Source organism: Ylistrum balloti, unplaced genomic scaffold (genome assembly GCF_031769215.1).
Source record: "Ylistrum balloti isolate Yb309-2 unplaced genomic scaffold, AGI_CSIRO_Ybal_v1 Utg369820, whole genome shotgun sequence".
NCBI classification, from domain to species: Eukaryota; Metazoa; Mollusca; class Bivalvia; order Pectinida; family Pectinidae; genus Ylistrum; species Ylistrum balloti.
Window position 1 is genome coordinate 946,815 of NW_026781988.1, and position 24,892 is coordinate 971,706.

A 24,892-nucleotide genomic window follows, 5' to 3' on the forward strand; every position below is an offset into this window, starting at 1 on the left:
ATTATAATCAAGTCCCTAACATAATTCTACACAGACAACAATAATGTAATGGAATTTATTGATTACATGTGTAATCACATTTATATATTACGTGCAATAAGATTTCAGTAAAATACGTTTTTACTCATTTCCAATACAATAGATTCTCTGTGACATTTTCTGTAAATACTGACAAGAAACTTGATGTAAGAACGTATAATAAACAGTCTATATTAAATGTAACTAAACTGTTATCATAAAAGAGTGCAGTCCTAAAATATTAATAAAAAAAATAAATTTAAAATATTTATCTACATCATTTTTTAACGAAGGATAAAGATAAATAAAAGTAAGTAATTGGTTAGTATGAGTTAACAAAGCACGGATCAACCATTTGTTCCGTGTTGTTTATTATATAGACCGTAAACCTTTAACATTCTAGTGACTGGATCATTTATCTTTTCCCTTTGCCAAAATCCAAATGTTTATAAAACCTTCTTTGCTTTCGAATGATCTTCGCATTTCCAAAATGAAAAAAAAAACATTAATATAACAAAGACAGGCTTAACGGGAAAAGATATTGTCTTTGTTTTAGGAAAACTAATACTTAACTCGTATAGTTATACTTCTATGAATATCAAATCTCAGACGACCTTTTATGAGAAACTTGTAATAACATATCACTCTTTGTTCTGAATTGTTCCGATGACGTAAGTGTAACAATTCCAATATCTAGAGCATTGAACTAAACTCATATAACACATTTATCAATAAAACCCCTAATAGAATAATTCTGTTAGGGGACTTTTGTTGTTCCAATATTGTTTCAACTCTTTACGTGAAATATATGTACTGTTACAGACACTATATGGCACCAGAACAAAGAGAACAGCGAACGAACTAAACATAGGAATAGATAGCTTTTAACGGAGTCAACTGTAATGAATATGTACACTGAGTGAAATGTATAGTTAGGACGCTGCACGTGTGACAGTCGTGACCAAATGTCAGAAAGACAGACTGTCGTAACAACATATCAGTCAATCGCTTATCTATCGCAGTGATATCGATAGAAGTTTTAAATGAGAGGTCACACCCAATGGAGGGTACAGGTATTAACATAAGTCATGGTATGATCAAACCTCTAGTGTGTGATGGTCCCATCGCGTGTAAATAGAGAGAATTGAATGATGCATCAGTCGTATGTTTATATACCATGAATAACGAAGGCTGACCTTGAAAGAATACATCAAAGAAAAATCTACAGCGGTATTGTGATAAGTCTTTATCGCCAGAAAGCTGGAAAAACCCAAAGTAGATTTTGAGCATGCAAAACTGTTACTCTCCTTATTTTACCGTTAAAATGCAATCTGACTGATCTGCGTTGTTTATGATATACAACGACACAAAGAAAGGTGAAAAACAAAATTAGTTACGTAAACAATATTAATGGGGGAAAACAGCATCAGACCCGTCCATTTAAATATTGGTGACATCCAGGAAATCTTTTTTTTTTTTTTTTTTTGTCACAATAATACAAAAATTAACCTCAACAAGTGTTATGGTAAAAAATAGGATCAGCGCGTAACAAACCTCAATTAAGGTAAATTTTTTTCTTCTTCTTTTCAAAATTGTACAAAGTTCAGTTTGATAAAAATATGGGAAACATTGTGAATATCAAAACGAAACATCTATTTTTCGACAATTTATCAATTTGATTACTTTGTTTTTGGCTAAGCTTTGTGTAGATATCTATACCTGTGTACCTATACCTTGTTCTGATGGTATCTATGTCCCAAACAGAAATTATCAGCCCCAGACAACTGGTAATATCAATAGCGATACAGACGATGTACAATAGTGTTATAGATGTTATAGTATATAAAACAATCCGAGACAAGTGTTATGAACTGAACAGTATCTTAAACACTATATTAATTAATACTTTATATATATATATATATCATATATATAATGTATCATATCAAGGTCACAAAATGCAATATACTACGAGATATAATGTCAGCAATGTATTGCGTTGGCATGCTAGAGAAATGCCTATGGTAAGTGTATGTTATATCAGTATGTGCAGTGTATTGTACTGTACTCTATATACCACTGTAACGACCTTGAAGTATTCGAAAGCTCCCTTGGTCCATTTGATAAAGTATAAAACATAGTAACAATATAACTTTATTGGAGAATAGACAAATAAGTACAGACTATCCAAACTACCATTTGTTTTATATTCATGACAAACAAAATCACATGCTTGTTTGTCGCTTTCCTCCGTTAAACAGTTATGTATGTACAAAAGTGTTTTAGTCTTGATAGTTAATGTTTGGTTGAAAAAGTCCATATGTGATGCCTAATCCTTGGTTTCTTATAAGTCGTTTTTTATTTTATCTTATAGCCAAAATAAGCGAAAAGGACTGGGCATGTTACAAGAACGCCCTTTCGTATTGATATAGACATACACATATATAACATATGATGACTTCACTAAATTAAATTTTATGCATGAAACTTTGACATTGTCGTACACTTTTGATACCTCGAACACAAAAAACTGTTGGTGTCATTAAAAAAATTAATGTTTGCTTTTTCAAGAAGGAATATTAATGACAGCAGACACATATGTTTTATTGATATAATATTGATTTAAGTTGTCTCTCGTTAAAAACCTTTAAGTTCTTAAATGTCATATTTCCTCAAGTATTCTGTATTGATACACATCTCAGATAAGTCATAGCTGCACCATAATACTATATATAATAAAACACTTTTTAGGTTTATAATATGTGACAATTAAATCTAAAGTCTCCATGGTATTTTATAGCACGTGAAGCATGCTATCTTCATATTAACTAAATTATATTTACATGTTTATACATAGTATACATTCATCAATGACGTGCTATTGTTAAAACAAATTGTTAAAAGAGACGTCACTCACTTGAAAATTATGTCTTTTCTCCATGCTGAATTCCATGTGGAGTTCATGTTGTTCAGTATCGAACCTGTAGCGCGGTCATTACACGTACTAATTAGTCTCTCGGACCGGTCTAAACTCCGCTCTCCATCAGCTTATCGTTGGCAGCTATCGAGACATATGGCAGATTGACGCTTTATTTGGAATACATTTGACCTTATCTTCAAATCATTCATATGATCAGGCCAATTAGATATAGTAGCGTATCATAGAATATCTATCTTATGCTAATTACGTCCGTTCTTTTCATAACTGATTTATTTATTTGGTCATTTTCATTAATAAAAAAAATACTGTTTTAGATATAAAGTCCTAAATAAGAAAAAAGACAGGAAAGGAAAATGATTGTGGACGATGGAATTTTGGATCGAGTGAGGGTAAATGTAGGAGGGCAATGCTGAGGCTCCTGAGGGAGATTTCAAGTTGGTCTACAGACGGTTCTGTTGTCCAGCGACTGCCAATTAATGCATATTATGGTGCAGTGCAAGTGCCACAAACATAGGTCTGGTGTTGTTCTTGATGATGATGATGATGATGATGATGATGATCGTCTGTACGGGGGTTCTCACATTAAGCGAACACTGCAATGCGCTAAGATATGTTAAAATGGAATATTCAGATATATGAAGGGCAGTGTTTGATAGGTCGACGTCTTGTGAACCCTAAATGGATGATATTTGTCGAGTTTCATGTTTTGCGTGTCTACCCTATTGTATTATCTTGGTGAGACCCGTATATATGATACTGTATCGTCTTCGCCATATCTACGGCCAAAAGGCTTCTCTTCAGTCGACTAGCCATAATCCTCCTCGTCAGTTACGATAAAAGAATGACATGCTGTCCCGTGCAGTAGAAGCAGTGCTCTGAACAAATCACGCTTAGCGACAAACAATGGCTGACTGTCAAAATCGAATCACATTTCATATCGTTAAATAATACAGCTTCGGAGAAACGAGATAAAATGCTTTGGTGTTGTACAGAAAATTCTACTAAAAAGTGACTCGAGGGTAAGAGACCGTGCAGCTAAGTGGTTAAATTCTCTCTAGATCGTGCATGCTGATTAAAGACGACCGTTCTGGAATCTATATGATTTTTTTTTATTTTTTTTTTATTTTTGTTTTGTTCTGTCCCTTTTGGTACTATGTCCCTTTTGTCGGTCTATTTGACCTGTCTTTTAATTGGCACATTTAATCTAATTTCCCCATTTACTAGTCGGTCTATATGATCTGTTTTCCATTTACTAGTCTCTCTGATTGATCTGTATTCTTTTTTCCTTGTAGAACTCTTTGATTATCCATAAAATTTTGTTTCTGCCAAATGATTAAGATGTCCTCTTTGCCCTCTAATTAGGATACATGAACGACGATTAACCAACAGTTATAGTTCTTGGTATTACTATCTCCACACACTGTATTGTACAGATTTGACACTGATCATGCAATATTAAAGATCCAACATATATCTGGTGTCCAATCCTACCTTCTTCGATGTCTAATGTTCAGTGATCCTTAGTATTCCTGGTGGTTTCAGGTCTCAGGAATTCTGTTGACATGTCGCTATATTTTTTGATATTGTTTTTTGTGGTTTATTCCCTGTACACTGGTTTGACTTCGGCCAGCACACAGCAGTGGTTTCATGGTTCTATTTGGTTATATTTTAATCGAGTACCTTCTGCCCATGTATCTTTATTTCTCAAACATGACTCTTTATTTGGCTGTACGTGCATAGAACCTTGCTAAGACTGTAGACTAAGCCGGTGTTTTAGGATCAGTTTTCGTGACTGTTACACAACAGGTATTGAGTTTTTGTTAACACCTATTTTGATTAACGCTTCTGTAATACGTCACGGCTATAGGTACGGGACCTACCATCTGTACACTTAATTAAACATGATTCAACGTTCAAGCACAGACCCGCTTCGCCAACTTCTGCTCGAACCATTGCTCGCGTCCGTCAGGATTCATTTTCTGTCTGTGAAATTGCCAAATAAAGACTAAACGCCAACAGGGCAATCAATTCTGTCAAAAGGCTATAGCAGTATTCTTGTATACGGTCATGTAGGTCCTGTTTCAGTAATAAAGTCACGTCCGACAAATTCAATATCAAACAGTGCCTGTGTCTTATCACATCCCATAATTTCTGGTAAATTAGTAAAACGTTGACCTTTGACATTGTAGGTACCCGGATATCGATAAAACTAAAAAAGCTGGGATTATACGCCACGTGAAAAGAATGCTATGATTCACTGGGTAAGTACATCAACATTTTTATTTGGTATTCGGTTACTAAAAATTACAGAGGTAGGAGAACATTGACATCAGATAGAAACACACAGTCTACCGTCACGAACTGAATATGTTCTTCTTATATAGATCTAACTAACATTCATTTTCATTCCATTTTTTATATGTTTTTGCTAACATTTACAACAAATCTGTCCTCGTACAAAGTTAAAACTTTATCATATAAGGAAATAGTTCACATTTCCATACACATACTTTCTTTGCTTTACATCCACCTATAACTAAATCTTCAGTTAACATATTTTGTATCTCTATGATTCGACATTTTTACATTATGACACGACGACATTGTATTCCTATCATATATCCTTATAGAATTGACTGTCTTGTCTGACGTCCATTTGGAATTCGAGCTTTTTTGTCTTATGTCCCTATGGAGTTTTAATCTGTACCTTATGTCCCTATGGTGTTCGAATTTGTACTTCATGTCCATGTGGAGTTTGAATTTGTATCTTATGTCCCTGTGGAGTTTGAATTTGTATCTTATGTCCCTGTGGAGTTTGAATTTTTACCTTATATCCCTATGTTATTTGAATTGGTATCTTATGTCCCTATGGTGTTCGAATTTGTATCTTATGTCCCTATGTTATTTGAATTGGTATTTTATGTCCCTATGGTGTTCGAATTTGTACCTCATGTCTCTATGGTGTTCGAATTTGTATCTTATGTCCCTGTCCGTACGGAAGGTGTAGTTTTGTCTGATGTTCGTACGGAAGGTGTAGTTTTGTCTGATGTCCGTACGGAAGGTGTAGTTTTGTCTGATGTCCGTACGGAAGGTGTAGTTTTGTCTGATGTTCGTACGGAAGATGTAGTTTTGTCTGATGTCCGTACGGAAGGTGTAGTTTTGTCTGATGTTCGTACGGAAGGTGTAGTTTTGTCTGATGTCCGTACGGAAGGTGTAGTTTTGTCTGATGTTCGTATATAAATAGCAATTTTGCCTGGTGACAGTAAAGGTTTAGTATTTTGATTATATCTCTATCTCTATATCTTTATAGAGGTGGTATCTTTATCTTATGACTGTTTAGAATCGGAGCCAGGATTTAATGTCAATGTGGAATTGACATTTTGATTTAATCTCTTATAATTATGGCATTATTTTTTAACTAATGTCCCCATGGAAATGGTATTTAAATTTCAGGTCCTTTTACATTACTGTAGGATTAGAATTGATTTCTGATGCACATCGAAATTACTTTTATTTATGGTACGATGGCATTAGTATGTTTAACTTTTATCTTCATATAATTGAAATGTGTTCCATCCCTATAGACTTGTTTTTATATATCATACTCGTAAACAACTCAATTATGTATAGTAATCCTTGCGTAGGAGTTTATCATACTGTCGGTACCTGTGAAGGGCGTAACATGTGTAGGACCTGTTTATAACGGTCGGCATCTCTGAGGGGTATAACGTGAGTTGGACCTCTGTATTACGGTCGGTACCCATGAATTACCGAAATATTGATGTCATTTCTGAAACTTATCATAAACAATTTATTGAGTCTGATTGGTATCTTAGTCGCTAATTCGGCGTAATTGACACCATAAGTTGATAATAAATAAATGGACAAAAATTATGTCTAATGTTCCTGTATCAGGCGACAAACATCAAATTACGCCCACGTATTCAATTAACACGTTTAGATTATCGTCATGATAGAGTGTGTATCACTTTATTTGGGAGTAGGTCTCCAAAATAAGATGGATATCTCTCCAAACAGGAAAAAATGTTAATGAAACACAGTACTATTTTGGTTTTGACAAATTCCTACATAATCTACGCAGTCATTTCATTTTGGCTGAACTCTCTTTCCCTCTATGTTTAAGGTTCAATTTTCACCAATAAAATAAATACACTGCGGTATATCTGAGAAAATCAAATTTCTCATTGTTTATATGTTAGGAAAAAACAAACGATCAAGCATTTGATCTTGTAACCCTGTGTTTTTGAACAATAAAAATCTACTGTGTATATTGGTCGTTATTGCACTGACGAGTTGTTAAAACCACTGTGTGGTCCTGTATGGCGTTATTTAATACAACGAAAATATGTTGAAACCCCTGTGTTGTCCTGTATGGCGTTATATAATGCAACAACAATATGTTGAATCACTGTGTGGTTCTGTATGGCGTTATTTAATGCAACAACAATATGTTGAAACCCATGTGTTGTCCTGTATGGCGTTATTTAATACAACAACAATATGTTGAAACCACTATGTTGTCCTGTATGGCGTTATATAATGCAAAGGCAATATGTTGAAACCACTGTTTGGTTCTGTATGGCGTTATTGCTATAACAGATTGTTGAAACCGCTGTCTGACCCTGTATGGCGTTATATAATACAACAACAATATGTTAAAACCGCTGTGTGGTCCTGTATGGCGTTATTGCTGTTACAGGTTGTTGAATCCGCTGTATGGTCCTGTATGATTAAATTGTGTGATTTCAGATTTTTCTGTACAGGTATTACCTGACGAGACGTGAAAACTGTTTGTGATTCTGTGTGTATTGTTATATTGACAGGGTACCATGACTACCACATGTCAGTTAGTCAATTAGCTCGATGTGTCCTATAGACGCAAGACATACTGATACATACTGGGACACCGTGTTTTTTGTGCGAGTTCCTCGCTTAGTTCGGCTGACCTTTCAGAGCCTGCGAGACCTCTGTGTTCTCGCGAGATGTATAAATCGTCACGTCTGCCTCCCCGGGGACGTAAATGTCATCCCACAGATGGACCAGCACTAATGTGGAAGTTACCGGCTATTTAAAGGCGAGGCCTGGTCAGTTAACTTCAAAACACAAACGGTTACGTAACTGCGTTTGTAATCAGCATGTACGAGGACCAGTCTCAAACGAAAATAGGACGTTTAAATTTTTATAACTTGTAGGAAAACGTCAACATTGGGTAGTGAGAGTGGTTAAGTGTACTCAATGTCGCAAAATGTTTTTCAGTTGCACAACTAGGTAGTAAAGTACATTTCGTATGGATTTTTATTTTGTTATAAAGGATATTGGTCACTGTGAATGTCTAACATACGTGTATGTTATAGAGGATATGGCATTCTGACTAGTTTTAAATGTAGTCTCTATCATGTAGGCGGCAATTGGACATTACCTTACATACACAGAAGAACATCTGAGCAATAGAATTACACATTACATGAGGCTTTACGACAAAAAACAAACTGTATTTCAAAAATGAAAGGCTGAAAATATTCAAATGTGCACACCAAACTAAAAGTTTCCAATACTATTATTCCATGACATAGAGCATATCCCTGTTTCTGAGATTAGCCTCAGCTTGAAATGTAGTCTTTATATAATTTATATGTGTACACGTTACTGCTTTTGAAACAGAAATATGTAATTTCTACTGAACTGATCGACAAAAAATGGGGAGTAGGAATCTGGGGTGTTAAACACATCACAGGGTTAACTCCCTTTTCAGACTGCTCTCCTTTTTATAGCATGCTTTGACATTTGTTAAGATATCTATTTATTCAGTATTTATTTCTAAATTCGTGTGTTTATAAAAGTTAATTTAGATTTTCCGGGTGCGTTTAAATGTCAGTGGTATTCTTTGAGGATATAGGTAAGATTTTTTATCGATGTCGATAACCTATCATATAACGCCTTAACTCTGCACGTGCCTATCAGTACAGGTAGACAATTTAACACGCGCATTCCGTGTTAACTAACGCTGTAACGTACGCCGACTTACGACGTTGTCTTGTAGATTACCCTCACCAAACACCCATTCGATCCGTACTTTCGCGCCTGTGTTTACCACCTCGGACGCGCCGCAGTACTTTAACCTGCCTCACAAGTGCACGTCCTATAAACAGCACGCAAACTCAATTATCATTACGTTGTATTTTCGTCACAGACCATGTGTAATTTAAATCTGGAATAAACAACGTATTATGTCTTTTTTATCTTCAGATATTTCTTCTCTAATTATCTTTTAAACCAAGCGCGCGAGTTTGATTTCTCAAGTCCTTTTTATTTTCTACAAAAAAATTATGTCTAGAAAAAATGTCGTCTCTATGAAGTAATGCTCGTTCCCTAGGGAGAGTTCATTGAATCGATTCACCGTGGGGTGCGCCCTCTGTCGGCGATATCAGTCGTTAAGTTGCATGTAACCGGCCTGTAACATGCGCTCCCCCCTCGATCGATCAAGTTTCGCTAGTTTTCATTTGTTTACGATGATTACAACAAGAGATAGGTCAAAATTTCAACCAGTAGAAAATGTATACCAACAATGTCCCATCATCATTATCATTTGTATTGGGTTTTTAGAGTCTCCCTAAGGCAGATAATAAAAACACTGCTCGTCGATACCGTATCGTAGTTTAGAAATTCTGCTACAGAAGTTGTATCCACCCAGTAATTGGTCACTTGGACGTCAACTGTGCCCGTGTCCTCGCGGTTCACTGTCACTTACATGTAGCTATAGGGTGATAGACTTGTAATCTGCTCTACATTGTACGACTAGTAGTAATCATGCACATTGACTGATTAGCCACATAGAAGGATGGGCGACTGGGCGAAAACAGTAGTATCAAGGGTAGGTCATTGTATTATATACATCGCAAAAACAGCCATAGTGGCAGTCAAATTATGTGCATAGAAACATTGGCCACAGTGGCATCAACATCATGTACATAGAAACATTGGCCACAGTGGCATTAAAACCCCGTTCGTAGCAATATTATTCACAGTGGAATTCAAGACCATATTAAGGAAAGAGCATACATTGGACACATTGAATGGGTCTGGTTGGCATGAGTAACCCTATATGTAGATATTGAAATATGGGGCACACAGGTTTCAGTCATTTTAGCATCATTTGTCAAAGTAATCTTTGATCTTAAAAACAACGCACTTAAGAATGCGTTAAGAATGTCAGCAAGTTCAAGCACGTGCGTTAAGAATGTCAGTAAGGTCAAGCACGTGCGTTCAGAATGTCGGTAAGGTCAAGCACGTGCGTTCAGAATGTCAGTAAGGTCAAGCACGTGCGTTAAGAATGTCAGTAAGGTCAAGCACGTGCGTTAAGAATGTCAGTAAGGTCAAGCACGTGCGTTCAGAATGTCGGTAAGGTCAAGCACGTGCGTTCAGAATCTCAAGCACGTGCGTTAAGAATGGTTGTCAAAAGCGTTAAGAATGTCAGTAAGGTCAAGCACGTGCGTTAAGAATGTCAGTAAGAAGACACAAGAATCTAGAACGTCTGCAAGGTTGTCAAAGCACGTGACGTCCAGATAGCCAGTATGTCAAAGCACGTGGCATCCACAACGTCAGTATGTCAAAGCACGTGACGTCCAGATAGCCAGTATGTCAGAGCACGTGGCGTCCAGAACGTCAGTATGTCAAAACACGTGGCGTCCAGAATGTCGGTAAGGTCAAGCACGTGCGTTCAGAATGTCAGTAAGGTCAAGCGCGTGCGTTTAGAATGTCAGTACGGTCAAGCACGTGCGTTAAGAATGTCAGTAAGGTCAAGCATGTGCGTTAAGAATGTCAGTAAGGTCAAGCACGTGCGTTTAGAATGTCAGTAAGGTCAAGCACGTACGTTAAGAATGTCAGTAAGAAGACACAAGAATCTAGAACGTCTGCAAGGTTACAGCACATTTTGAATGTTAGTAAAGTCAAAGAACGTGGCGTCCAGAACGTCAGTATGTCAAAGCACGTGACATCCAGATAGCCAGTATGTCAGAGTACGTGGCGTCCAGAACGTCAGTATGTCAAAACACGTGGCGTCCAGAACGTCAGTATGTCAAAACAGTAGGTGTCCAGAACGTCAGTGTGTCAGAGCATTAGGCGCCCAGAACGTCAGTATGTCAGAGCACGTGGCGTCCAGAACGTCAGTATGTCAGAGCACTAGGCGTCCACAACGTCAGTATGTCAGAGCACGAGGCGTCCAGAACGTCAGTATGTCAAAACACTAGGCGTGCAGAACGTCAGTATGTCAGAGCAAGAGGCGTCCAGAACGTCAGTATATCAAAACACTAGGCGCCCAGAACGTCAGTATGTCAAAACACTAGGCGTGCAGAACGTCAGTATGTCAAAGCAAGAGGCGTCCAGAACGTCAGTATATCAAAACACTAGGCGCCCAGAACGTCAGTATGTCCAAACACTAGGCGCCCAGAGCGTTAGTATGTCAAAACACCAGGTGTCCAGAACGTCAGTATGTCAGAGCACTAGGCGTCTAGAACTTCAGTATGTCAAAGCAGGTGGCGTCCAGAACGTCAGTGTGTCAAAACACTATGTGTCCACACCGTCAGTATGTCAGAGCACTAGGTGTCCACACCGTCAGTATGTCAGAGCACTAGGTGTCCACACCGTCAGTATGTCAAAGCACGTGGCGTCCAGAACGTCAGTATGTCAAATCACTAGGTGTCCACACCGTCAGTATGTCAGAGCACTAGGTGTCCACACCGTCAGTATGTCAAAACACGTGGCGTCCAGAACGTCAGTATGTCAAAGCACGTGGCGTCCAGAACGTCAGTATGTCTGAGCACGTGGCGTCCAGAACGTCAGTATGTCAGAGCACTGGGTGTCCACAACGTCAGTATGTCAGAGCACTAGGTGTCCAGAACGTCAGTTTGTCAGAGCACTAGGTGTCCAGAACGTCAGTATGTCTGAGCACGAGCCGTCCAGAACGTCAGTATGTCAGAGCACTAGGCGTCCACAACGTCAGTATGTCAGAGCACGTGGCGTCCACAACGTCAGTATGTCAGAGCTCTAGGCGTCCACAACGTCAGTATGTCAGAGCACTAGGCGTCCAGAATGTCAGTATGTCAAAACATGTGGCGTGCAGAACGTCAGTATGTCAGAGCACGAGGCGTCCAGAACGTCAGTATATCAAAACACTAGGCGCCCAGAACGTCAGTATGTCAAAACACTAGGCGCCCAGAACGTCAGTATGTATGTCAGAACGTCAGTATGTCAGAGAACGAGGCGTCGAGAACGTCAGTATATCAAAACACCAAGTGTCCAGAACGTCAGTATGTCAGAGCACTAGGCGTCTAGAACTTCAGTATGTCAAAGCAGAGAACGTCAGTATGTCAGAGCACTAGGCGTCCAGAACGTCAGTCAAAGCAGGTGGCGTCCACGTCAGCATGTCGGTGTCCACACCGTCAGTAAGTCTAGAACTTCAGTATGTCAAAGCAGGTGGCGTCCAGAACGTCAGTATGTCTGAGCACGTGGCGTCCACACCGTCAGTATGTCAGAGCACTAGGTGTCCACACCGTCAGTATGTCAGAGCACTAGGTGTCCACACCGTCAGTATGTCAAAACACGTTGCGTCCAGAACGTCAGTATGTCAAAGCAAGTTGCGTCCAGAACGTCAGTATGTCTGAGCACGTGGCGTCCAGAACGTCAGTATGTCAGAGCACTAGGTGTCCACACCGTCAGTATGTCAAAACACGTGGCGTCCAGAACGTCAGTATGTCAGAGCAAGAGGCGTCCAGAACGTCAGTATATCAAAACACTAGGCGCCCAGAACGTCAGTATGTCCAAACACTAGGCGCCCAGAGCGTCAGTATGTCAAAACACCAGGTGTCCAGAACGTCAGTATGTCAGAGAACGAGGCGTCGAGAACGTCAGTATATCAAAACACCAAGTGTCCAGAACGTCAGTATGTCAGAGCACTAGGCGTCTAGAACTTCAGTATGTCAAAGCAGGTGGCGTCCAGAACGTCAGCATGTCAAATCACTAGGTGTCCACACCGTCAGTATGTCAGAGCACTAGGTGTCCACACTGTCAGTATGTCAAAACACGTGGCGTCCAGAACGTCAGTATGTCAAAACACGTGGCGTCCAGAACGTCAGTATGTCAAAACACGTTGCGTCCAGAACGTCAGTATGTCAAAGCACGTGGCGTCCAGAACGTCAGTATGTCTGAGCACGTGGCGTCCAGAACGTCAGTATGTCAGAGCACTGGGTGTCCAGAACGTCAGTATGTCAGAGTACTAGGTGTCCAGAACGTCAGTATGTCAGAGCACTAGGTGTCCAGAACGTCAGTATGTCTGAGCACGGGCCGTCCAGAACGTCAGTATGTCAGAGCATTAGGTGTCCACAACGTCAGTATGTCAGAGCACGTGGCGTCCACAACCGTATGTCAGAGCTCAGTCCAACGTCAGTATGTCAGAGCTCTAGGCGTCCACAACGTCAGTATGTCAGAGCACGTGGCGTCCACAACGTCAGTATGTCAGAGCTCTAGGCGTCCACAACGTCAGTATGTCGAAGCATGAGCTTTAAAAAAAAACTTTAGTAAGACAAAAAGTACTATGTAGAATCGAGAAGGAAGACATTTAACATATACTTGGTTGTTTTTACAACAACAACAAAATAATACACTACAGCGTCTGTTACTCAACGATGTTATAGTGGTATTGAGTTAATACAGACGTATGACCATGTTATCAAATAACTCAAGGACAATGTGCACATACCTTGAGATTAAAATATTCAAAACTGTCATTAGGAGCGATCGAAAAAAGCTAAATGTGTAAACGACTATGTAAAATTAAAATTGATTCTTAGACAAACAATTAGCAATACATGTTCTAATTAAGGGTTTCAGAGTGAAAGATGTGACTATTAAGCGGGAGCACATTCCACACGGAAATAGCCGAGTAGAGCAGTGTTATTGATCTGAGGGAGCAGGCTTATATATTAATACTGTTCACACTGAGGCCATCTGTCTCATGTTGACAGAGGAACCATGCTAGATGGCAGGGGTATTTGTCGTCCCCCAACAATAAGAAATCATATGTACTCTAATAAATTATCCAGTCAGATCACCTCTCAATTTTATAAAAAAAAAAAAAAAAAACACAGATCTTCCAAAATTTTCTTTGTAATTTGAGTGTATTTAAACGGAACTCTTTTTATGGCCATTCCCACTTAACTTCTTACCACTGATGAGCCTATATGTACTTCTGAACGACATTCCTTCATAACTTTTTGTTAGAAGTCTTTGAGTATTACTGTAAGTACTTGTACAATAGATTTGTACTTCCGAACAAATGCACGGTATTTGTGTAATGACACCAAATTAGACGTCAACTTCCGGTGTTTGTCTTGTGACGTGTCGCTGTTCCTGTCAGTAATCGTCTGTTGTGGTGTGGAGTATCTGTAAGGAAAGCGACACACCTACACTCACCAAGTAGAATTTTATTTGATATTATAATCAGCGGATGGTGTGTCACATATCAATTGAGATTTAAGGTCTCAATAAGTGCTTCTCTACCAATAATGGACACGTGCCTCATATGGCTCAGTCGTGACCAAAACACACAGACATCTTAATAATGTATTAGTAAACCTTAGTAATAAAACATGAGGTTTATCTTTTGATGTTATTTCTGTGATATCGTTTGTGTTGCTATGTACAAATCATCCGCTACCTGGACACGGGAAACTTGACGTTGTTCTGACCTGTAGTAATGGCTTCTCTAGGTGTAGTCTTGTAGCTCAATCGACTTTACTTGTCTTGAAGTATTTTCTTGAAGCTCAGTTGATTGTTTTTGGCAGTCAAGAAATCCATAAACAATTGTCTTGAGGAATAAATTTTTTGTGAACTTTTGTTTAGCTGTAACTTCGATTTTCCTCCTCTTCCCATCAATTAAAGCTTAATGGTGTTTATAAAAGTACAATAACGGTATGAATTCTGAAATATGTAGTTACAGAAATGATAGAGGCTATCGTTTAGAATGCGTGTCAGAAATTACTTATACTTGCCTATAGTTAAATTACATGTCGATAATACGTAATAGGTTACATACAGCTGATACATAATTACTATTTTATTTCGCAATTTTACAACTACAAATAATTAATACCCAAACTAGAAAAAACAGATCATCCAGAGGGGATCTTGCCGTCAACCATTGTTTGGTCGTTTACGTTCTTTGAAAGTTGGGTCTTTTTCCTTCTTTTCTATTCCTTCCTCTGTTTTTGCTTTTAATTATATTAAATTTGAAATTCCCCATAAGAATCAGCGATAATAATTTAAAACTGCTTAATCCAAAATGGTCACTGTTGGGTCACCTAATAATCATGGGAAAACTGAATGTGAAATCTGAGAGGGATCCATCGAGTACTTCTCAAGAAATAGAACTAAAACGAATTGTTTACGGACGGATGGGCCACGCATTAAAGGTGATTTAATAAGCCCGCCATCTGCTGGTAGTGGGCTAGAAATATGACCAAATGAAAAACGACTTATAATTGTCAGCTAATATCAGAAATATAGATCCAGGTAAGTTTAATAGGGACATTTGAATTATACAGATATTCAGAAAGATATTCAAAAACAAGTCTTTGTAACGACCTGAATAGGTTGTTAGAAGCTCGCTTTCTCAACGTTTTATATAATGCTTATATTAATGAATTTCACAGCTAATTAAATGTCCTTACTATTAAACTATTTGTTGATAGCATGTGCTTGTATTTCAATGACCCGAACTGTAAGACGATGACCCGGAAGCAATCTTTGACCTTGACCTTGATTCGATAAGTAAATGGACGACTCGAATAGCAAAAGGCTGAAGCTGGGTTGTTTACTTTGCTCAAAATGTTAACATGTCCATGTTGATGTAAACACCAATGAAAAAATCATGAATTTTTTATGAGACCTATTCTCAAATATTGTTTGGAATAACTGTTTCAAAACATTTCCATTACTAGCTAAATGAATTACGGGAGTCAACTGGCCATCGATTTCCACTTTATCTTTTGGATTGAATACAAACTCTGTTTTAATGAAGTTGGTGCTGTCAACACTTTCAAATATTGCCTATCTCGAAACATGAATATCGCATTATGCAATAACAACAAAGAAAATACCGACATGTTAACAAAACTCTCATTAAACTCAAGCTCGATGTAACCAGGGCAAAATATATACAAAGGAAATGTTTACAAGGAGAAACCTGGAAAAGTACATGGAGAATAAGACCAGGTGTTGAGAATGTTTAAGATAGAGCGTCTTCTGCTTTATCGGCGGCACCTGCTGTGTAAATAGAAATGGAGATTGAAGTTTCAGCTATTAAAACCAGATTCCTTAGAACAATATTTCCTGTCTTGTCTGTAATTACATACTCCTCATTTATCTTACATGGTTATGATGACTGTCAATAATATAAGGCCTTTTATCTTATCTATAATACTAATTCTACTGTTGTAACAACAAAATTATACTTCAGCTTAATTACATACCAGTCTTATCTAAGTTAAAATCTGTATCATTAGGTAGTATCTCAAATACAAACAAAATATGTACCACTATAACCTCCGGTCTTTTAATTGGTTGAGAAGATGAACTTTGACCTAAATGGCACTTCAAACATCCGCAGAAATGAAAACGCGCAACAAGTAGTTGATGATTGTCTTTGTAATAATTTGTCATAATATAAGATAACAAACTTCATTTGTTACTTGTTATCAATTATAATATTCCATCGTGTTTATTAATGACATTTTACTATAAGCCAGCTAGCATTGCCTTCCATCTGATCTATTGTGATAGAAACAGGTCACACAACTCGTGGTTGTTGTATACTGTATGGTAATATATTGTGATAGAAACAGGTCACACAACTCGTGGTTGTTGTAGAAACAGGTCACACAACTCGTGGTTGTTGTAGAAACAGGTCACACAACTCGTGGTTGTTGTATACTGTATGGTAATATATTGTGGTAGAAACAGATCACACAACTCGTGATTGTTGTATACTGTATGGTAATATATTGTGAGAGAAACAGGTCAAACAACTCGTGGTTGTTGTATACTGTATGGTAATATATTGTGGTAGAAACAGGTCACACAACTCGTGGTTGTTGTAGAAACAGGTCACACAACTCGTGGTTGTTGTATTTCTGTATGGTAATATATTGTGGTAGAAACAGGTCACACAACTCGTGGTTGTTGTAGAAACAGGTCACACAACTCGTGGTTGTTGTAAACTGTTTGGTAATATATTGTGATAGAAACAGGTCACACAACTCGTGGTTGTTGTATACTGTATGGTAATATATTGTGGTAGAAACAGGTCACACAACTCGTGGTTGTTGTAGAAACAGGTCACACAACTCGTGGTTGTTGTATACTGTATGGTAATATATTGTGATAGAAACAGGTCACACAACTCGTGGTTGTTGTAAACTAATAGCTCAATCTCGTGTTTTTGTAGCCTTTAAAAATACCTATTACTCGAGTAAAAGAAATACCATATACGTCAGACACTTTTTGTGTTACCTCCATACAACGAGACAAAAACATCCTCATTTGTAAGTTACCCACACTTACTCTTTAAGACGCTACTTAACATTATTTTAGTAACATACATTGTGACATAGAGACGCTACAAAACATTGTTTCAATATACATTTTCACATAGAGACGCTAAAAAACAAACTTTGTATCTAATTAATTTTCCTACATTTACACCTAAAGACGTCACAAAAAGCAACACTGTTTCTATGAGTACATTAATAATGGCATTCCACCCGTTCGCATCTTTACCAATAATTTGTTAATATCAACAAAAACCATGTATTGATAACAGTGTTACTATTGAAAAGTCAGTAAAACTGCCTGTAAGGAGTACAACTTGGTATATAAATCTGGTGTAAATGCACACTAATGTAGTTATAAATTCCCTTTAACATTCCTCCGTATTTGATTATGATAAATCGAATGATGGTTCAGTCTCCACATTGACCTGGTCATAAATCTTCAATTTCACTTGATTAACATGATATATTTGGAAGAAATGGATTACATTTAAATATTCAATAAAATATTTTCAATTTGATGATCATTTATATTTTATCATATACTTAGAGTGCTTTTTATATCTAAGTCTTACCTAAGTGCCGTAATCTCGTCCCATAGTAGTAACATTGCGATTTCAGTAAAGATCAGGTATGAAAACATCCTGTCACCCCTATTGTCATTTAATGAACTCGTTGTTACATTGATTCCGATCAGTTGAAATGTACATGTGGGTTTGGAAGGGGGTCAAGAGGCAGTTGCAAGTGAAAAGTGTCTCAGTGGTGCTTTTTGATGAATTGAGGAGGATTTACGAGAGTTTTACGGCGTTCGTTATCTAAGGGGACGTAAGTAGGTACTCGAGAGTGTCTCAGACATACATCTGTTTGTAGCTATATAAGGTAGGAATGTTTCTAACATTTATACAGACTGGAAGTGACGCTCTACAGACAGGGTGGGGGTTGTATAGTGGGAGCTAGGGTATCACATTCCACACCTTAAGGTCACACCAAGTGTCACACCCTGCGCGTGCTACTTACAACAGTGAATCATATTTCATGTCTACTATAAATAATGACATCTCGTTATGCGCTCTTCTGGTATAATTGTCGAAAAGATGTTTTACTTTATTCAATAAATGTTCTACCTGTAAGCGCATGCCCATTAGAGACTGATGAAACTGCCTATAAAACAACGAAGACCGATTTCCGGTTCAGTAGGAAGATTTTTCCCAATTAAAGAAACATTTTTCAAATACCCTTTCTACATATTGTCTAGTTTTCTGTATATGCTTTGAACAGTTTATCGCTGAAACTCATTAGTGAAAAAAGCCCTCTGCAGTGAAAAAAATACCAATACTCCACAGGTAACATAGGTAATTTATTCAGCATCTCAAGATACCATGTAGATCATATCCTGAACCCCAACTGACACTATGTAATACTCTCGGACTCATCTTCTGATTTTAAACAAGGTGGAATATATTACATAAGAGTAACAACTGCGTGGTATAAAGGAGGGGCGGGGGAGTGACTTACAGTAATGTCGAAGTATATTGTACTGTGACAGGTATTTCTATATAGTCTACCTTACACATCGTAAAGATAACCACAAGTTTGTCTGAGGGACCCTATAAACTCAGCCGTTATCACCTCACCAGTAAATATCATCTACCCGAGAAAGCAGTCCCTCATCAGTCACTGAAATATCTAAAGACAACCTCAGGATTACATTGGTTTACCTGGCCAGGCAGATGCGATACGTCGATCAGGTAGGGTGTGTTGTCATATTATTAGTGTTTGGTACAAATTGTCACGGTCTCTTTATCTAGAGCTGATGCCGTACAGAATATCTTAACAGATGTGTATATAAACAGGGCAGATTTGGTTGTGATGGATCACGAAAATTTACTTTCGGTTTATAGAACTAGTAGATATTTCCATATGACTGCTGCAGGGCTTTATAGTAATAGGATGTGAGAACAGAAATCACATTATTACAATGAATTGCGACGGAAAGTTGATGATTTCAGGCACACATTCAATCTCTCCCGCGCCCAAAGAACACATTCCATCGCAAATGCTCCGATTTAAGGACACATTCCAAAATCATGATGCAGGTTGATGACTGTTTATAATGCCGGTTGGTATTATGAATGGATCTGTTACAGGATTTTGTCAGTTCGTTGTCATCACACTAGCTATAGAGTGAGTGTCGTGAATGGGAGGGAGCGCAAAAGGCAGGTAGATAATTAGAAAACAGAATCCCCAATTAGGATGTCTACGCGACGGGTTAAAATTGGCAAATCTGAATTGGTTTATAACATGCTCCTTTATATCACAGTTTAATGTATGCTTAAAAAGGATAAAGACATAATTCGAAGTAATTTTTTATCTCTTTTTTCCTTCGTAAAAAAGCGAATATGACGAATGAGATTCAGTGTATCGTATTCCCTAATAACGGTCAGTATTTTGGCAGTATGGGGAACATTGTTCGAGGGATGCCGGTATGGCACTACAGAGAAAAGGAAAGTAAAAGATCACGAATCTTTTATTTGTGAATTGGACCATTATCATTGTCACTAAAGCTTGCTAAGGGACGGGGATTCAACTTTTAGTTTGTAACCATATTTCGAAGTTGAGGTAACCCGTTCTGATCAAGACATGGAGTTAAACTCACTAAACTCGTTTTTATGATGATTAACATGAATACATGAACCATTTCAACAAATGTTAACATATATTGTTCTGTATTTAAATAAAGGCTTCCTAGTTTAGGCCCGTAGTGTAAATGCTATTTTGTCTCAATATGTAAAAAATAACAAATACGCTCAACCACATACCATGTATGTCAGCAATCTATGGTTAGAGGCCTGAAGAGCAGCTCGTTTCTAACATTCCGTAAACCATATACCGTCGACCAGACTGAATATAGAACATGATATATTTAGACCACGCGTGGATTAGGATAATCCCTTGGGGGAATTTGAGGTTAAATCTTATCTAGTAAGGTGTAGTCATGTTGGTTTTATATGTCACTATATACAAACACTTGTCTGATTTTGGTAAGTGTACCGAATTTGCCCGTGATGTTTGAGGGGACTAATGTTGTCTTGGATGACAGTGTTGCGACCAATAATCCGGTGCTGACGTTCAAGAGTCGTGACCAGTGGTCCAATGCCGTCAGTCCAGTGCCGTGACCAGGTGACCAGTGGTCCAATGCCGTCAGTCCAGTGCCGTGACCAGGTGACCAATGGTCCACTGCCGTCAGTCAAGTGCCGTGACCAGGTGACCAATGGTCCACTGCCGTCAGTCCAGTGCCGTGACCAGGTGACCAATGGTCCACTGCCGTCGGTCCAGTGCCGTGACCAGGTGACCAATGGTCCACTGCCGTCGGTCCAGTGCCGTGACCAGGTGACCAGTGGTCCAATGCCGTCAGTCCAATGCCGTGACCAATGGTCCACTTCCGTCAGTCCAGTGCCGTGACCAGGTGGTCATTGGTCCAATGTCGTCAGTCCAGTGCCGTGACCAGGTGACCAATGGTCCATTGCCGTCAGTCCAGTGCCGTGACCAGGTGGTCATTGGACCACTTCCGTCGGTCCAGTGCCGTGACCAGGTGGTCATTGGTCCACTGCCGTCGGTCCAGTGCCGTGACCAGGTGGTCATTGGTCCACTGTCGTCGGTCCATTGCCGTGACCAGGTGGTCATTGGTCCACTGCCGTCGGTCCAGTGCCGTGACCAAGTGGTCATTGGTCCACTGCCGTCGGTCCAGTGCCGTGACCAAAAGAAAAACAGTATTCATTTACTTTTTTATTATAACCATGGACTATTTTGAGAGATAAGTTATCAGTTCTACATTCACACAGAACTAACAGGTAACGTTTGTTTTATAGTATCAATCCTTCATCACCACCCTGACGTACATAAGGGCACCGCTACTGTCACGTGGTCTGTATGTGAGCATCTCACTTGTAGATTTATAAGATTGCTGATGAAAGGAGTTATATGCTTGTAAAATTCATTCACTGAAAATGAAAAACGAAGTCGATTGCTCTTATGAAAATAAAAATGATATTCATCAACTTGAGCATAAACTGTAGCTGCATCTATAACACCAAATATGCTTGTTTGTTTAAGTTTTTGTCGTTTATGGGTTGATTATTAATTTGTGTTCTTTCGAGTGACTACCTCAAACTTCTGCTCGTTATGACCTTCATAGAGTGCCGTTTACAATGTGGTATTTTACACGTGCATCAGCAATAAAACACTTTATACCACTCAATACTCGTGTGAATGACATGTTCCACTAAGAACATGTGTAAAAGACATCTACCACTCAGTACACGTGTAAAAGACATCTACAACTCAGTACACCTGTAAATGAAATCTACAACTCAGTACACGTGTAAAAGACATCTTCCACTCAGTACACGTGTAAAAGACATCTACAACTCAGTACACCTGTAAATGAAATCTACAACTCAGTACACGTGTAAAAGACATCTACCACTCAGCACGCGTGTAAAACACATCTACCACTCAGTACACGTGTAGAAAATCTTTACCTCTCAATACACATGCAAAAGACATCTACTACTCGGTACATGTTTAAAAGACATCTACCACTAAGTACACGTGTAAAAGACATCTACCACTAAGTACACGTGTAGAAGACATCTACCACACAGTATACATGTTCATGTACCATGCAGATCCAATATTTATCAATAGAAATATGAACCCGCATTTCTTGTGCTCTTCTGTTATGAATGCACAAATATGACTGACGTTGATTGTGGTCGATTGTGCCCAGATAGAAATTCCTAGTTAACGATGTTGCATTTTTCCGTGTGGGAATCAGTGTCACTTGGTTAATTGAGATGATGAGCGTACAGGTTACGGAATACACACAAATGACACGTCCATGTCACCTGTACTTAATTCTCTGTCCGTCAAATTGTTCGCGTGTGCAGGCTAATGTTCAATAATCCTGTGCATGAAATGTCTGTTGTGAAGCTGAAGTAGAGAAGTTCAAATTAAATTATGTAATTGAAGAAGTCTTCTGATAGGTCAAAGGATTGGTTTTGGGCAGAAACATTATAAACTATAATAAGAATCAAGTAAGTAAACGAGACAGGTAAACATCAGGGCGATGAAGAAAAATTCCGACCAAGTAAAACGAGACAGGTAAACATCAGGGCGATGAAGAGACATTCCGACCAGGTAAACGAGACAGGTAAACAACAGGACGATGAAGAAACATTCCGACCAGGTAAACGAGATAGGTAAACAGCAGGACGATGAAGAAACATTCCGACCAAGTAAAACGAGACAGGTAAACATCAGGGCGATGAAGAGACATTCCGACCAAGTAAAACGAGACAGGTAAACATCAGGACGATGAAGAGACATTCCGACCAGGTAAACGAGACAGGTAAACATTAGGACGATGAAGAGACATTCCGACCAGGTAAACGAGACAGGTAAACATCAGGGCGATGAAGAGACATTCCGACCAAGTAAAATGAGACAGGTAAACAACAGGACGATGAAGAAACATTCCGACCAGGTAAACGAGACAGGTAAACATTAGGACGATGAAGAGACATTCCGACCAGGTAAACGAGACAGGTAAACATCAGGGCGATGAAGAGACATTCCGACCAGGTAAACGAGACAGGTAAACATCAGGACGATGAAGAGACATTCCGACCAAGTAAAATGAGACAGGTAAACATCAGGACGATGAAGAAACATTCCGACCAGGTAAATGAGACAAGTAAACAACAGGACGATGAAGAGACATTCCGACCAGGTAAACGAGACAGGTAAACAACAGGACGATGAAGAGACATTCCGACCAGGTAAACGAGACAGGTAAACAACAGGACGATGAAGAAACATTCCGACCAGGTAAACGAGACAGGTAAACATCAGGACGATGAAGAGACATTCCGACCAAGTAAAATGAGACAGGTAAACATCAGGACGATGAAGAAACATTCCGACCAGGTAAACGAGATAGGTAAACAACAGGACGATGAAGAGACATTCCGACCAGGTAAACGAGACAGGTAAACAACAGGACGATGAAGAGACATTCCGACCAGGTAAACGAGACAGGTAAACAACAGGACGATGAAGAGACATTCCGACCAGGTAAACGAGACAGGTAAACAACATGACGATGAAGAGACATTCCGACCAGGTAAACGAGACAGGTAAACAACAGGACGATGAAGAGACATTCCGACCAGGTAAACGAGACAGGTAAACATCAGGACGATGAAGAGACATTCCGACCAAGTAAAATGAGACAGGTAAACATCAGGACGATGAAGAGACATTCCGACCAGGTAAACGAGATAGGTAAACAACAGGATGATGAAGAAACATTCCGACCAAGTAAAACCAAGCAAATAAGACAGGTAAACACCAGGGCGACAAAGAAACATTCCGATCGGTAGAACAAGGGAGACTATTTCTTCATTCTACAAACACGTCAAAGCTTCAGTGACGCATCAATTAGAAGGAAAGTTTCAACCAATCGAGATGAGATAGACACACATCGAAGTGAGGAGAAGAACCTCGATTCGGTCGTTGTTTTTTTATTCATGGTGTGTAAAAATATTACTTAAATGCAGGCCATATGTCATGTTTCCATGACCAGTATTGTAATGAGTCGGTGATATAATAACATCCTTTATCCTAGATTATGATAAGTACTGGACGGAAATCTCTATTGTAGTTCAGAAAATTTGGTAGGAAATCATTTGTTTTCTAAACGCTGCATGTACGACAACAACCTACAATGTAGTTAAAATCGATCGCAAATTAAAATCGTCTTTCTCAAAACATTTCTCTGTTTTTCATGTAAATATTGGATTGGTTTAGCCCTTGTACATATCGACAAATCAATCAAACTTACATCATTAGCACACAATAACATGTCCATAACAGAGGACATCGATTTACAGTTGGCCTCTTGAAGGGGATATTCTCCAAACACATGTAAACAATTATACGGCATTGCTTTCCCGTGGGCTTTTCTCTTTCGTTCCCAATCAACAAGTAAAATGTAATTCTAGTGTTGTGATAAAAACAATTCAACACAATTATTCTTATCAACATACTATATGATGTAGTTATCAGTTTTCATACCAAAAGGAGCGGTTCAGCTCTGTACATTTTACTCTATTAGTTGTACCACGTGAGGGAATGACGATATGTTATAAGCCAACTTTAAAGGCAGAATTCAACAACGAAAAATAAGCTTTGTGGAATGCAAACATGTTGTCTCCTTCTCCTTATACCGACCCTCTCTCCTTCTCTACGT